This window comes from Manis javanica, chromosome 17 (assembly GCF_040802235.1).
Source record: "Manis javanica isolate MJ-LG chromosome 17, MJ_LKY, whole genome shotgun sequence".
NCBI lineage: Eukaryota > Metazoa > Chordata > Mammalia > Pholidota > Manidae > Manis > Manis javanica.
The window spans coordinates 50337320-50352333 of NC_133172.1; the positions used below are offsets into that span (position 1 = coordinate 50337320).

General features: G+C 40.0%; 1 long non-coding RNA gene across 1 annotated transcript in view; it reads left to right on the plus strand.

The window, feature by feature from the left end:
* The window catches only part of LOC140847125 (uncharacterized), a 749959-nt gene that overhangs the window by 676967 nt on the left and 57978 nt on the right, over positions 1-15014 (plus strand). The gene's annotated exons all lie outside the window — the stretch shown is intronic.

A 15014-nucleotide genomic window follows, 5' to 3' on the forward strand; every position in this document is an offset into this window, starting at 1 on the left:
TCATTTTCCTGGCCGGGAATGGATTGTGTGCCGGACAGGGACCAAGCTGGCCTCCTGTACATCTCCATCTTTATGTTATTTCCCCTCCCCCTGCCTTCTTTTAATCATGTCTTTGTTTGAGAGGCACGGATTGTACAAAGTTAAAAGCTTTGTCATTAAGGCCACCGAGAGACCAAGAGCTTGGGGTAAACCGCATGCCTGGCTGGACCCTCTTTGTCTTCAAGCCCGGTGCTTTCGCCTCTGCTGATGGAAGGCTTAGAAGGAAAGTGTCCTGAGAATTATGTTAGCTCAGAACTCATAAGAGAAAAATTACTGGAAATATTAAAAGGCTGCAAAAGGTGTATTGTGTACAAGTGATTAAGCCTGAACTCTTTCTGGGTCTTTCTGGGAGGTCAGGGAGATATTGGTTGCTGGTCCTGAAGGGAACGGGCACAGATAGGGACTTTCATCCTTATGCCTTTATGGTGGTGTATTTAGACTTAGTGGTATCTTGGGGTGCACTGGTGTGCAGCTAAAATCATACCCTCATACCAAGATCAATGTCACATGTATCTGGAATTCAGCACCATGTATCCCCTCAGAACCTGTGCACCCACTTCTCTTCTCTGTTTGCTGTTCCTGAAACTAAGTAAGTGAATTGGAAGAGCTCTTTTCCCAAGTGAGAATATGTTTTCATTGCTTTACTATACCACATTTGGGTTAGCAAAAGAATTAAGAGGGAGAGTCTCCCCATTAGCTAAAATTCAGCAAATAAATAGTGTACCTTTGCATACCTCAAGCTACAATTACTGGATTTTGTGTGGGAAGTTTTATAAATACAAGGCAGAGCTTTGACTTGTCCTGGGTTTTTCTCTTATATATGGACATTCCCTCTAAATGTCCATAAATAACTAATTTAGTTATCTCTAAATGTACGTGCTAAAACTTCAAAGGAGAGAAATCACCTGCAGGGGCCTCTGGAGGTGGGGAGCGAGTCAAGTGTTTGTAAAACCTGAGTTGTTTTTTTCCTTTTGCCAGATCCTGGCTTGGCACCTGGGTCTGTTTATCATTCTAGGATAATGCCCGGCAGAAAAATTCCTTTTCCTGGGGTCTATACAGCGTGAGAGCTTCCGCGGGTTTCACCCTTGAACTGGGGGACCATCCCTGTGTGACCATACTATGTAGAGTGGTTGGGGGAAGGGAATGGGGGAGTGAGGAGAGCTTCTGTCTGATTGCTGGAGCTTATGGGTCCTCCGTGAAAACAGAACAAATATTCACTCTGTCCTCAGCTCACCTGGCAGAGAGTGTACGCCTGCGGAAAATGAAGACTTCTGAAAACACAAGTGCAAATAACGGCAGATTAATAGAAGGCAGAATGACCACATACATATTGACCCTAATGAGATTCACACCAAGATGTTTGCCGTTTAAGAGGGGGGCTTGTGGAAGGCAATGACTACGTCGTTTTTATCTTTGGATTCTTTACTACATCCGGTGTAGTGTCTTACATACAGCAGGCACTAAAGGAAAAAAGAAAAAGGTCTGTTGAGGGATAGGGTTGATCAGTTCACCCCATGATCAAAACACGTGAGTCAAACTGGTTTTTGAGCTTCTCAAAAGATAGGGCAAAACTACCTACTATGAGAGTGATGCTTGACCCCTCTGCCTTCCTGTTTCCATTGCATGCATATATTCTAATGGAAAGGGCACAAGATGGAAAGTCAGAAGCCTCCCCTCTGGTCCTGATGCCCCCTCTCACTTGAGCACCAGCTTTGCAAGAGGTGTCTCTGGGAGCATCAGAGGCTGCATCTTAAAAGTCTGTATAAAGTGTTTTGACTTGTTCATCTCTGTGGTTCTCCCAGCATGATATTTCTGTAAATCTGAGGGCTGCTGTCAGGTTGAATCTGCTCATGTATAAAAAAATGGTCAGGACTGCCTATGGGCTTTGCATGTGGTAGGTGCTCATCATGGCGACTAGAACTGGTTTGTGGAAGGAATTAGGTGACAGACAAGCAGCCCCTCAGTTCAAATCCGTGTTCAAACTCAACCTTCTGTCCTTCTCTCACTCAGACCTTCACGTCACCTACTTCCCATGACTCCTGACGCAAGCAGAACTGCCAGGATGTCATTTTCTCAATATCCGACTCTAATGATAAGGCTACTGTGTGTGTATCTGAAGAGTTTATAAACTGAAATGATGGAGATTTTGAAAGTTTCATTTGCTTTTTTACCTAAGTTCTGAGAATCAATTTTTCACCTGCTTTTGTACTGTTGGCGAGTTGGCTAGATTTTTATTTGACCATCCATGCTGTGTTTTCAATGGTGGAGGTCTTAATTGCTACATATAAATATCATAGGTTTGTTCTGATAAAGGATACAGTTTCTTTGAGTTAGGAATGTCTTCCTGTGAGGCGTATACAAGAAACAGGGCAAAATCAAGGAAAAGAAACTTCAGGTAGTTGTAAAAATGAAAATTTCATCCATCTCCATTCTTACTTTCTCTGCCATCCCTTCTTTCAGTGTACACATGCAAAAACTGAGCTTTCTTCCCCCTGCACCACAGAAATCATGGTAAAATGTACCAAGCATCTGGGGTGAGAGGTCATTGCAAAGCCGATTGTGCCATCTGGGGATATGAGAAAATGCTGGGGGTGTGGAACATGATCCCAAGTATGCCATTGAACTCTGCCTGTGAGATAGGGCCACCGTTATCATAGGGAAGACAGCACCAGCCCCGCCCCTAAAGAGGCTTCTCATGTGCTATTAGCAGTGTGTGAATCCAGGGAGGGCTCAAGTGGTCACAACATAGGAAACCACTTACTGTTGGGGCTTAAATCTGAGTAATAAGAGGTATCATCATACCAGGCAGGTGCTGTGTTCCCAAGTCCTTTGCTAAATAGCTTTCATGTGTTTTCACTTGTTTAGCTTTGAAAAATGGTTTTTAATTGTAAATAATCCCAAATCATTTCATAAGAAGTCATATATATTTGTCATGCTCAAAAAACAACAAACACACTGAGGCCAATCTCCATTGATTGAATAATAATAAATTCTACCTGTATTGAATAAGTACAGACCTTGTATAACTGATGATCAGAACTTGTGTGAATCACAAGATAACTAAAGCTTCCATGCAAACTCCCTATAATTATAGCCAAAGGGAAAGGAATTCATCAAGGCTTGTGAAATCTTCATTATGGGAAAATATTACCTTTGCAGACTCAGGATTCTAAGGACCCAGGGCTGGAAACCACTGGTTTTACTGGTGAAATTTTATGCACAATAATAGGCAGAAGTGAAAAAATATAGTCAGTGTGAAAGTTCACCATTTTGAGCAGGGTCCCAAATATTACAGAAACCTACTTTTTCACAGATTTCTACCTTTTTCTTCTTTTGCTGGATTTTCTCATAGTGGCTTCCTTGAGAGTCACCAGGGGTGATGGAGTAATGGGCGTAGAACAAGAATGGGGTTCATGTGAGCCAGAGATACTGTCCCTCCACCGACCTGTCTATAGGGTCTATCCATTAATTTAACTGAAAGTTTACCAGTACCGCTCTGAGAGATTCAGAGTTAGTAGAATAAAGAATCAGTACTATTATTAATGGCATTTCACATCCAGGGAGCTTGGTTATATGCCAAACTCCATCATCATTTTGTTACAACAACCCTTTAAGGTAGATATTATTTTCTATATTTTATTGATGAAATTCCTCAACTAAAAAGTGATAGAACCACTTTCACATCTGCTCTCTAACCTACTATATGGTATCCCACTGGTCAACAAGGAGACTGAATTCAAGTTTGATAATTGAAGGCTAAGATTCCCGAACTGCTTTGAAAAGCAGAAAGCTATTTTGAATTCATTGGCTTGGTTTGGTTTGGTTTGGTTTTTGCACTGTGATACTCTGAAGTGCCGTATCTGGTTATCGGAAATTTTTAAGGATCCAAAATTTATTTTGTGTACAGTATTTTGTGATAATTTTCCTGGTCCCTTTAACCTCAACTGTGAGTTTATATCTCCCTTCTCTTCAGGCACATTAGCTTGTGCCAACATATTATCAATATCACTCCAGTCTGTAATGATCTCTGTCCTTCTTTTCCTGACTCTATTTAATGAATTCTTCCCAGGCAAAATCTATGTCTTCATAGACATCTATTGTTTTTTTAGTGTAAAGAGTATATGCTAAATAAATATCTATTAAATTGATTTTGTCTAAATTTGCATTTAACTCCATAGATGACCCAATTTATTTCTTCAATAAATATTAGTTTCGCTTTTACTATGTATACTTGCTAGACACGAGATGTTTATGGAGAGAATGGATGGAGGCGATAGACCTCCATATCAGAGGGGGTGGAAGGGGTGGAAGTTGGGTGGGGTCTTTGAAAGGCAACTTGGCCGCTCTTCCAAATCTGAAGAAAGAAAAAAGTAATATTTATGAGCTGAAATTTACAAGAGCAATTATTTGATAAGATTATTTTTAAAAAATCTACCTCATGTGAAAGCCCATGGTCAATCTTTGCTTAACACATGAATTTAAAATAAAAAAAAAAAACCTTCAGAGAGTTATGCCTTTATAATTTTACTGGTACTCCTACATAAAGGCAAAAGATTACATAATCTCAGTTCTCATTTTATTGAATTCGGGGCACTTTATGGAAAGTTGCAGAAAATGAAATTTGGGGGATTAGACATAAACATAAAATGTAACAATCATTGAAAGATGTAATAATACTCCATTAAATATTTTTTAAAATGAGATTTGTAGCAGCATTTTTTATAAGGACTAGTTTTTTTAGAGTATTTTTAGTTTCATAAGAAAATTGGGAGGAAGTTACAAAGACTTCCCATATGCCCCCTAACCCCAGATATGCACAGTCTCTCCAATTGTCAACATCACTCACTAGAGTGGGGCTTTTTTTTTTTTTAACCAAAGATGAACCTACCTTGACACATCATAATCACCCAAAGTTCAGTAACACCTAAGGGTTCCCTCTTGGGTTTGGACAATAGCTAATGACATTTATGGATGATTATAACATCACACGGAGTATTTTCACTGCCCTAAAAATCTTCTGATCTTTCTACTGTCTCCATAGTTGTGCCTTTTCCAGAATGTAATACAGCTGGGATCAGATAGCATGTAGTTTTTAGACTGACCTCTTTCACTTAGTTTATATATTTAAGCTTCTCCCATGTCTTTTCATGGCTTGAGAACTCTTCTTCTTAGTGCTGAGTATTATTCCGTTGTCTGGATGGGACAGTTTATTTATCTCTTTACCTACTGAGAGATGTGGTGGTTGCTTCCAAGTTTTGGCGATTATGAATCAAGCTGTTATAAACATCTGTGTGCAGGTTTTTATGTGGACATAGCTGTCAACTCATTTGGCTAAATACAAAGGAGCGCAACTCTTGGGTCGTGTGGTTAAGAGTACGTTTAGTTTTGTAAGAAACCACCAACCTGTCTTCCAGAGTCGTTGTACCATTTGGTATTGCCAGCAGCAATGAATGAGTTCCTGTTGCTCCACACCCTAGGCAGCATTTGGGGTTGTCAGTGTTCTGGATTTTGGTCATTTTAATAGGTATGTATTAAACACCTATTAACATTTAAAACATTGTTGTTTTAATTTACAATTCCCTGATGACATAGGATGGGGAGTAACTTCTCATATGCTTATTTTCCATCTGTATATCTTCTTTTGTGAAGTGTCCATTAAGGTCTTTGACCCATTTTTAAATCAGATTGTTTTCTTACTGTCCAGTTTTAAGTGTTCTTTGTATATTTTGAATAACAGTCCTTTATCAGTTGTGTCTTTTGCAGCTATTTTCTTCCAGTCTGTGGCTTGTCTCTGATGAACTAGTACTTTTAAAATGGGTTAATTACCTAAAAGAAAACCTCATTCTTCTATTCCAGATTTGAGTTTGTGAAAAAGTGCCTGCCATGAAATTAAATCAAGTATACAATGAGTCTATGAAAACAACCCCAAATGGCAGCAGTTTCCATACTTCCTTTTATCTTTAAATACGTAATTTGCCTTTTACCTGAAATACCCATAATTTTAGTTTCTAAAGAAAGGTATCAGATTTTTTTTTCACTCAAGAAAACTGCTGATAAACCTACTTCTTTTCCTAGAAATGTTTGTTTTGAAAATGCAATAGCCATAATTCCTAGTAGTCGGTGAGCAGTGCCACTTAAATACCTAAGGATGGCTTATCAGTCAAGTTGTTCCTTACAGGCAGTAACTCCTAGGAAAAGAAGAGGACCTACATGTCATGGTGCCACGGGTCCATCCTGTGCCCGGGGACATGCAGAGTAGTGCTAGCGTCTGCCTGCTGAGCCCTTCAACCACCGACGTCCCTGAGAAGAGAGACTTCAGTGGAGGGAGAACAGAAAGACTAGACAGGTGACACGTGACCAGGAAGAACGAGGGACAGAGAAAGGTGGACTCATTTGGATGGTAGAAAGTAGGAAAAAAGTCCCACTTCACCAAGGTAAGATCTCAGAGGCACATGATTCTGAGAGTAGGACAATTTATGAATGAAAATGAATAATAGGACTGAGGTAGAGAAGAATGGAAAGAAGTTAAGAAGGAAGGAACATTTCTTTAAAAGAAAAGCAAGTGTTATTTAAAAATAAGTTTTTTTTTGAGAGGGCATCTCATATTTATTGATCAAATGGTTGTTAACAACAATAAAATTCAGTATGGGGGGTCAATGCTCAATGTATAATCATTAATCCATCTCAAGCCTAATTCTCGTCAGTCTCTAATCTTCTGAAGCATAACGAACAAGCTCTTACATGGTGAACGAATTCTTACATAGTGAATAAATTCTTACATGGTGAACAGTACAAGGGCATTCATCACAGAAACTTTTGGTTTTGATCACGCATTATGAACTATAAACAATCAGGTCAAATATGAATATTTGTTTGATTTTTATACTTGATTTATATGTTGATCCCACATTTCTCCCTTTATTATTATTATTATTTTTATTTTTAATAAAATGCTGAAGTGGTAGGTAGATGCAAGATAAAGGTAGAAAACATAGTTTTGTGCTGTAAGAGGGCAAATGTAGATGATCAGGTGTGTGCCTATGGACTATGTATTAATCCAAGCTAGACAAGGGCAGCAAAACATCCACGGATGCAGAAGATTTCTCTCAAAGCAGGGGGGGGTGAGGTTCTGAGCCTCACCTCTGTTGATCCCCAATTTCTCACCTGATGGCCCCCCTGCGACTGTGCCTGTCTTAGGTTGTTCCTCCCTTGAGGAATCTTACCCGTCTCTGGCTAACCAGTCATCTCCGGGGCCATACAGGGAAATGTAAAGTTGATAAGTGAGAGAGAAGCCATATTGTTTGAAAAGGTTAGCTTTTTACTTCTTTGTAGATTTATGCCCTGTGGCTTCTATGCCCAGCACTTGTCTCGAGGTATCTTTACCACCTGGAGGAATTATGATACTCGGTAAATTCGATATGAGGCACGAATTCTATTTAAGGGTTGTAATTAGGAAGGAAGAAGAAAAGCTATAGAGGTAGCATATGGAGGAAAACATGGGAGGATTGATTATTTCTTTGACATATCTTCTTGTAGAGTACCTTAAGTATGTATAGGTTTTAAACTACTAACTAATTTGCACACACATATTAACATAATAGGAATACGGTGACATAAACAAAGCAAATCTATAATTACCATCCATCTCCAGTGAAGCCAAGAAAACCATTTAGGCACCCTAGGCATTTGTGAAAATTTGTCTATGATATGATGGATATTGTCCTACTGTACATGAACAGTCTGAGAAAAATCAGACAAATTAAAGCAGCCCATTCCTGGGATCTGTTCACATCCCATATGTTCTTTTAACCGTAGATAGTCTATAGTCATAAGATTTTGGGGTGCTACAACTTGCACCCCTCCCAACTCCTGGTTGAGTTCCAACAGTACAGATCCGGTCAAATTCGTTGTCTCACTGTATGCACATGCGAGCCTAGACATCTCCCTCCTCATTCCAATGGCAAGTCCAGGAAACGGTGGGGTGGACGCAGCCACAACCGCAGCATCGCCCAGATCCCTGTGGAGGCTTTTTGATGATCATCCCCCCAACGAGTCCTCCAGAGAGTGCTGATGCCGGAAGCTCCTCTTCATATCGTATCTTAGTTCATTTTCTGGGTAGCCAAGCTAGGCCTTGCTCTTCTGCATAGAAACAAACAGACCCTTTGCCCACACTTTGACATGCCCTCTATACCACTGTGCAGAACTCATAGGAGGTCAGCACACAGGAACTGCATTTTTTTTTTTTATTAAGAGAAAGGAATATTATCAGAAAAGAGTACCTCCATAGCTGATCATATGACACCCTTTAAGTGATCAACATTAAGGATATTTAAAGCATGCGTTGATCTTTGATTTACCAATAGTTTTATCCCATCAAGGAGTAATCCCCCTTTTCTTTCTTTCTTTCTTTTTTTTTTTAATCTTTAATCTACACTTACATGAAGAATACTATGTTTACTATGGTCTCCCCTATATCAGGTCCCCCCTAAAAACCACATTATGGTTACTGTCCATCAGCTTAGCAAAATGTTGTAGAATCACTACTTGTCCTCTCTGTGTTGTGCAGCCCACCCTCCCCTTTCTCCCTCCCCCCCCATGCATGCTAATATTAATACCCCCCTTCTTCTTCCCCTGCCTTATCCCTCCCTGACCACCCATCCTCCCCAGTTCCTTTCCCTTTGGTACCTGTTAGTCCATTTTTGGGTTCTGTAATTCCGCTACTGTTTTGTTCCTTCAGTTTTTCCTTTGTTCTTATATTCCTCAGATGAGTGAAATCATTTGGTATTTCTCTTTCTCTGCTTGGCTTATTTCACTGAGCATAATACTCTCCAGCTCCATCCATGTTGCTGCAAATGGTTGGATTTTTCCACTTCTTATGGCTGAGTAGTATTCCATTGTGTATATGTACCACATCTTCTTTATCCATTCATCTACCGATGGACATTTAGGTTGCTTCCAATTCTTGGCTATTGTAAATAGTGCTGCAATAAACATAGGGATGCATCTGTCTTTCTCAAACTTGATTGCTGCGTTCTTAGGGTAAATTCCTAGGAGTGGAATTCCTGGGTCAAATGGTAGGTCTGTTTTGAGCATTTTGATGAACCTCCATACTGCTTTCCACAATGGTTGAACTAATTTATATTCCCATCAGCAGTGTAGGAGGGTTCCCCTTTCTCCACAGCCTCGCCAACATTTGTTGTTGTTTGTCTTTTGGATGGCAGCTATCCTTACTGGTGTGAGGTGATACCTCATTGTAGTTTTAATTTGCATTTCTCTGATAATTAGCAATGTGGAGCATCTTTTCATGTGTCTGTTGGCCATCTGTATTTCTTTTTTAGAGAACTGTCTGTTCAGTTCCTCTGCCCATTTTTTAATTGGGTTATTTGTTTTTTGTTTGTTGTGGCATGTGAGCTCTTTATATATTCTGGATGTCAAGCCTTTATCGGATCTGTCATTTTCAAATATGTTCTCCCATACTGTAGGGTTCTTTTTTGTTCTGTTGATGGTGTCTTTCGCTGTACAGAAGCTTTTCAGCTTAATGTAGTCCCACTTGCTCATTTTTGCTGTTGTTTTCCTTGCCCGGGGAGATATGTTCAAGAAGAGGTCACTCATGTTTATGTCTAAGAGGATTTTGCCTATGTTTTTTTCCAAGAGTTCAATGGTTTCATGACTTACATTCAGGTCTTTGATCCATTTTATGTTTACCTTTGAATATGGGGTTAGACAATGGTCCAGTTTCATTCTCCTACATGTAGCTGTCCAGTTTTGCCAGCACCATCTGTTGAAGAGACTGTCATTTCGCCATTGTATGTCCATGGCTCCTTTATCAAATATTAATTGACCATATATGTTTGGGTTAATTTCTGGAGTCTCTAATCTGTTCCACTGGTCTGTGGCTCTGTTCTTGTGCCAGTACCAAATTGTCTTGATTACTATGGCTTTGTAGTAGAGCTTGAAGTTGGGGAGTGAGATCCCCCCTACTTTATTCTTCTTTTTCAGGATTGCTTTGGCTATTCGGGGTCTTTGGTGTTTCCATATGAATTTTTGAATTATTTGTTCCAATTCATTGAAGAATGTTGCTGGTAATTTGAGAGGAATTGCATCAAATCTGTATATTGCTTTGGGCAGGATGGCCATTTTGACTATATTAATTCTTCCTAGCCATGAGCATGGGATGAGTTTCCATTTATTAGTGTCCCCTTTAATTTCTCTTAAGAGTGACTTGTAGTTTTCAGAGTATAAGTCTTTCACTTCTTTGGTTAGGTTTATTCCTAGGTATTTTATTCTTTTTGATACAATGGTGAATGGAATTGTTTTCCTGATTTCTCTTTCTATTGATTCGTTGTTAGTGTATAGGAAAGCTACAGATTTCTGTGTGTTAATTTTGTGTCCTGCAACGTTGCTGTATTCCGGTATCAGTTCTAGTAGTTTTGGAGTGGAGTCTTTAGGGTTTTTTATGTACAGTATCATATCATCTGCAAATAGTGACAGTTTAACTTCTTCTTTACCAATCTGGATTCCTTGTATTTCTTTGTTTTGTCTGATTACCGTGTCAAGGACCTCCAGTACTATGTTAAATAACAGTGGGGAGAGTGGGCATCCCTGTCTGGTTCCCGATCTCAGAGGGAATGCTTTCAGCTTCTCGCTGTTCAGTATAATGCTGGCTGTGGGTTTATCATATATGGCCTTTATTATGTTGAGGTACTTGCCCTCTATTCCCATTTTGCTGAGAGTTTTTATCATGAATGGATGTTGAATTTTGTCAAATGGTTTTTCAGCATCTATGGAGATGATCATGTGGTTTTTGTCTTTCTTTTTGTTGATGTGGTGGATGATGTTGATGGATTTTCAAATGTTGTACCATCCTTGCATCCCTGGGATGAATCCCACTTGGTCATGGTGTATGATCCTTTTGATATACTGTTAAATTCTGTTTGCTAATATTTTATTGAGTATTTTTGCATCTACATTCATCAGGGATATTGGTCTGTAATTTTCTTTTTTGGTGGGGTCTTTGCCTGGTTTTGGTATTAGGGTGATGTTGGCTTCATAGAATGAGTTTGGGAGTATTCCCTCTTCTTCTATTTTTTTTGGAACACTTTAAGGAGAATGGGTATTATGTCTTCTCTGTGTGTCTGATAAAATTCCGAGGTAAATCTGTCCAGCCCCGGGGTTTTGTTCTTGGGTAGTTTTTTGATTACCGTTTCAATTTCTTTGCTCGTAATTGGTTTGTTTAACTTTTGTGTTTCTTCCTTGGTCAGTCTTGGGAGGTTGTATTTTTCTAGGAAGTTGTCCATTTCTTCTAGGTTTTCCAGCTTGTTGGCATATAGGTTTTCATAGTAGTCTTTAATAATTCTTTGTATTTCTGTGGAGTCTGTTGTGATTTTTCCATTCTCATTTCTGATTATGTTGATTTGTGTTGATTCTCTTTTTCTCTTAATAAGTTGGGCTAGAGGCTTATCTATTTTGTTTATTTTCTCAAAGAACCAGCTCTTAGTTTTGTTGATTTTTGCATTTGTTTTATTTTTCTTAATTTTGTTTATTTCTTCTCTGATCTTTATTATGTCCCTCCTTCTGCTGACTTTAGGCCTCATTTGTTCTTCTTTTTCCAGTTTCAATAATTGTGATGTTAGACTATTCATTTGGGATTGTTCTTCCTTCTTCAAGTGTGCCTGGATTGCTATATACTTTCCTCTTAAGACTGCTTTCGCTGCGTCCCACAGAAGTTGGGGCTTAGTGTTGTTGTTGTCATTTGTTTCTATATATTCCTTGATCTCTATTTTTATTTGTTCATTGATCCATTGATTATGTAGTAGCATGTTGTTAAGCCTCCATGTGTTTGTGAGCCTTTTCGTTTTCTTTGTAGAATTTATTTCTACTTTTATACCTTTGTGGTCTGAAAAATTGGTTGGTAGAATTTCAATATTTTGGAATTTACTGAGGCTCTTTTTGTGAGCTAGTATGTGATCTATTCTGGAGAATGTTCCATGTGCACTTGAGAAGAATATATATCCTGTTGCTTTTGGATGTAGAGTTCTATAGATGTCTATTAGGTCCATCTGTTCTAGTATGTTGTTCAGTGCCTGTGTGTCCTTACTTATTTTCTGCCCGGTGGACCTATCCTTTGGGGTGAGTGGTGTGTTGAAGTCTCCTAAAATGAATGCATTGCAGTCTATTTCCCTCTTTAGTTCTGTTAGTATTTGCTTCACATATGCTGGTGCTCCTGTATTGGGTGCATATATATTTAGAATGGTTATATCCTCTTGATGGACTTAGCCCTTTATCGTTATGTAGTATCCTTCTTTATCTCTTGTTACTTTCTTTGTTTTGAAGTCTATTTTGTCTGATATTAGTACTGCAACCCCTGCTTTCTTCTCACTGTTGTTTGCCTGAAATATGTTTTTCCATCCCTTGACTTTTAGTCTGTGCTTGTCTTTGGGTTTAAGGTGAGTTTTTTGTAAGCAGCATATAGATGGGTCTTGCTTTTTTATCCATTCTATTACTCTGTGTCTTTTGATTGGTGCATTAAGTCCATTTACATTTAGGGTGACTATTGAGAGATATGTACTTATTGCCATTGCAGGCTTTAGATTCGTGGTTACCAAAGGTTCAAGGTTAGCTTCTTTAGTATCTTACTGCCTAACTTAGCTCGCTTATTGAGCTGTTATATACACTGTCTGGAGATTCTTTTCTTCTCTCCCTTCTTATTCCTCCTCCTCCCTTCTTCATATGTTGTGTGTTTTGTTCTGTGCTCTTTTTAGGGGTGCTCCCATTTAGAGCAGTCCCTGTAGGATGCCCTGTAGAGGTGGTTTGTGGGAAGCAAATTCCCTCAGCTTTTGCTTGTCTGGGAATTGTTTAATCCCGCCATCATATTTAAATGATAGTCGTGCTGGATACAGTATCCTTGGTTCAAGGCCCTTCTGTTTCATTGCATTAAGTATATCATGCCATTCTCTTCTGGCCTGTAGGGTTTCTGTCGAGAAGTCTGATGTTAGCCTGATGGGTTTTCCTTTATAGGTGACCTTTTTCTCTCTAGCTGCCTTTAAAACTCTTTCCTTGTCCTTGATCCTTGCCATTTTAATTACTATGTGTCTTGGTGTTGTCCTCCTTGGATCCTTTCTGTTGGGGGTTCTGTGTAATTCCATGGTCTGTTCAATTATTTCCTCCCCCAGTTTGGGGAAGTTTTCAGCAATTATTTCTTCAAAGAGACTTTCTATCCCTTTTCCTCTTTCTTCTTCTTCTGGTACCCCTATAATACAAATATTATTCCTTTTGGATTGGTCACATATTTCTCTTAGTGTTGTTTCATTCCTGGAGATCCTTTTATCTCTCTCTATGTCAGCTTCTATACGTTCCTGTTCTCTGGCTTCTATTCCTTCAATGGCCTCTTGCATCTTATCCATTCTGCTTATAAATCCTTCCAGGGATTGTTTCACTTCTGTGATCTCCTTCCTGACATCTGTGATCTCCCTCCAGACTTCATCCCATTGCTCTTGCATTTTTCTCTGCATCTCTGTCAGCATGTTCATGATTTTTATTTTGAATTCTTTTTCAGGAGGACTGGTTAGGTCTGTCTCCTTCTCAGGTGTTGTCTCTGTGATCTTTGTCTGCCTGTAGTTTTGCCTTTTCATGGTGATAGAGATAGTTTGCAGAGCTGGTACGAGTGACCGCTGGAAGAGCTTCCCTTCTTGTTGGTTTGTGGCCTTCCTGTCCTGGGAGAATAGCGACCTCCAGTGGCTTATGCTTGTCAGCTGTGCGCAGACAGGGTTTCTGCTACCTGCCTGTTTGCTATGGAGTTTATCTCCGCTGTTGCTCTGGGCTTGGCCTGGCTGGGGCTGCTCCTCCAAAATGGTGGAGCCCCGTTGGAGGGGGAGCAGCTGGGAGGCTATTTATCTCCATAAGGGGCCTCTGTGCTCCCTGCTGCCCAGGGGGTTAGAGTGCCCAGAGATCCCCAGATTCCCTGCCTCTGGTCTAAGTGTCCTATCCTGCCCCTTTAAGAATTCCAAAAAGCACTCTCCAAACCAAAACAACAACAGCAACAATGAGAGAGGGAACAGAAAAAAAAAAAAAAAAAAAAGGAAAAAACACGCGATTTTTTTTTCCTCAGGCGCCGGTCCCAGGCACCCGCCCTCCAGTCCCACAGGGAAAAACATTGGATATTCTTTGTCCTCAGGCACCGGTCCCAGGCACCCGCCCACCGGTCCCCTAGGGAAAAACGCGCGATATTCTTTGTCCTCAGGTGCCGGTCCCAGGCACCCGCTCACGCGTCCCGCCGCCCTTCCTCCCTAGCAACGGGATCCCTGTCCCTTTAAGGCTTCCAAAAAGCACTTGCCAAAAAAAAATAAAACCGCTCCGGTTTCTTTCCACCCGCCGGGAGCCGGGGGGAGGGGCGCTCAGGTCCCACCGGGCCCAGGCTTGTATCTTACCCCCTTCGCAAGGCGCTGGGTTCTTGCAGGTGTGGATGTGGTCTGGATGTTGTCCTGTGTCCTCTGGTCTCTATTTTAGGAAGAGTTTTCTTTGTTATATTTTCATAGCTCTATGTGTTTTTGGGAGGAGATTTCCACTGCTCTACTCACGCCGCCATCCTGGCTCCGCCCTAAAAATAAATTTTAAAGGAATGTAGAAAGAAGAATTTTTTAAAAAGATAAGAATCACAGAAAACCTTAAAAAAACCAATTAAATGTTGAACACTGAATTGTGGGTGACTGAAGAGGAAAGAAAGGGGTTAAAATAACCAATAATGAAGAAAATACCTCCTTTCCAGGGAAAACTTTCTGTCTTGTGATTACTGGTGAATTAACTAATAACTCTCAGTTACAGACACCGGGCAGATTGTTAGGCTGAAGGTCAAGAAGGGCAGGTCATTCTGAATTCTCTGGAATTTCGCAGATGACTAAGAAGTTGATGGGTTTGGAAATGTTTGTATCTATCTGCTTACTTAAAGGAGACTTGGTTCCAATACACACTTCCTATTA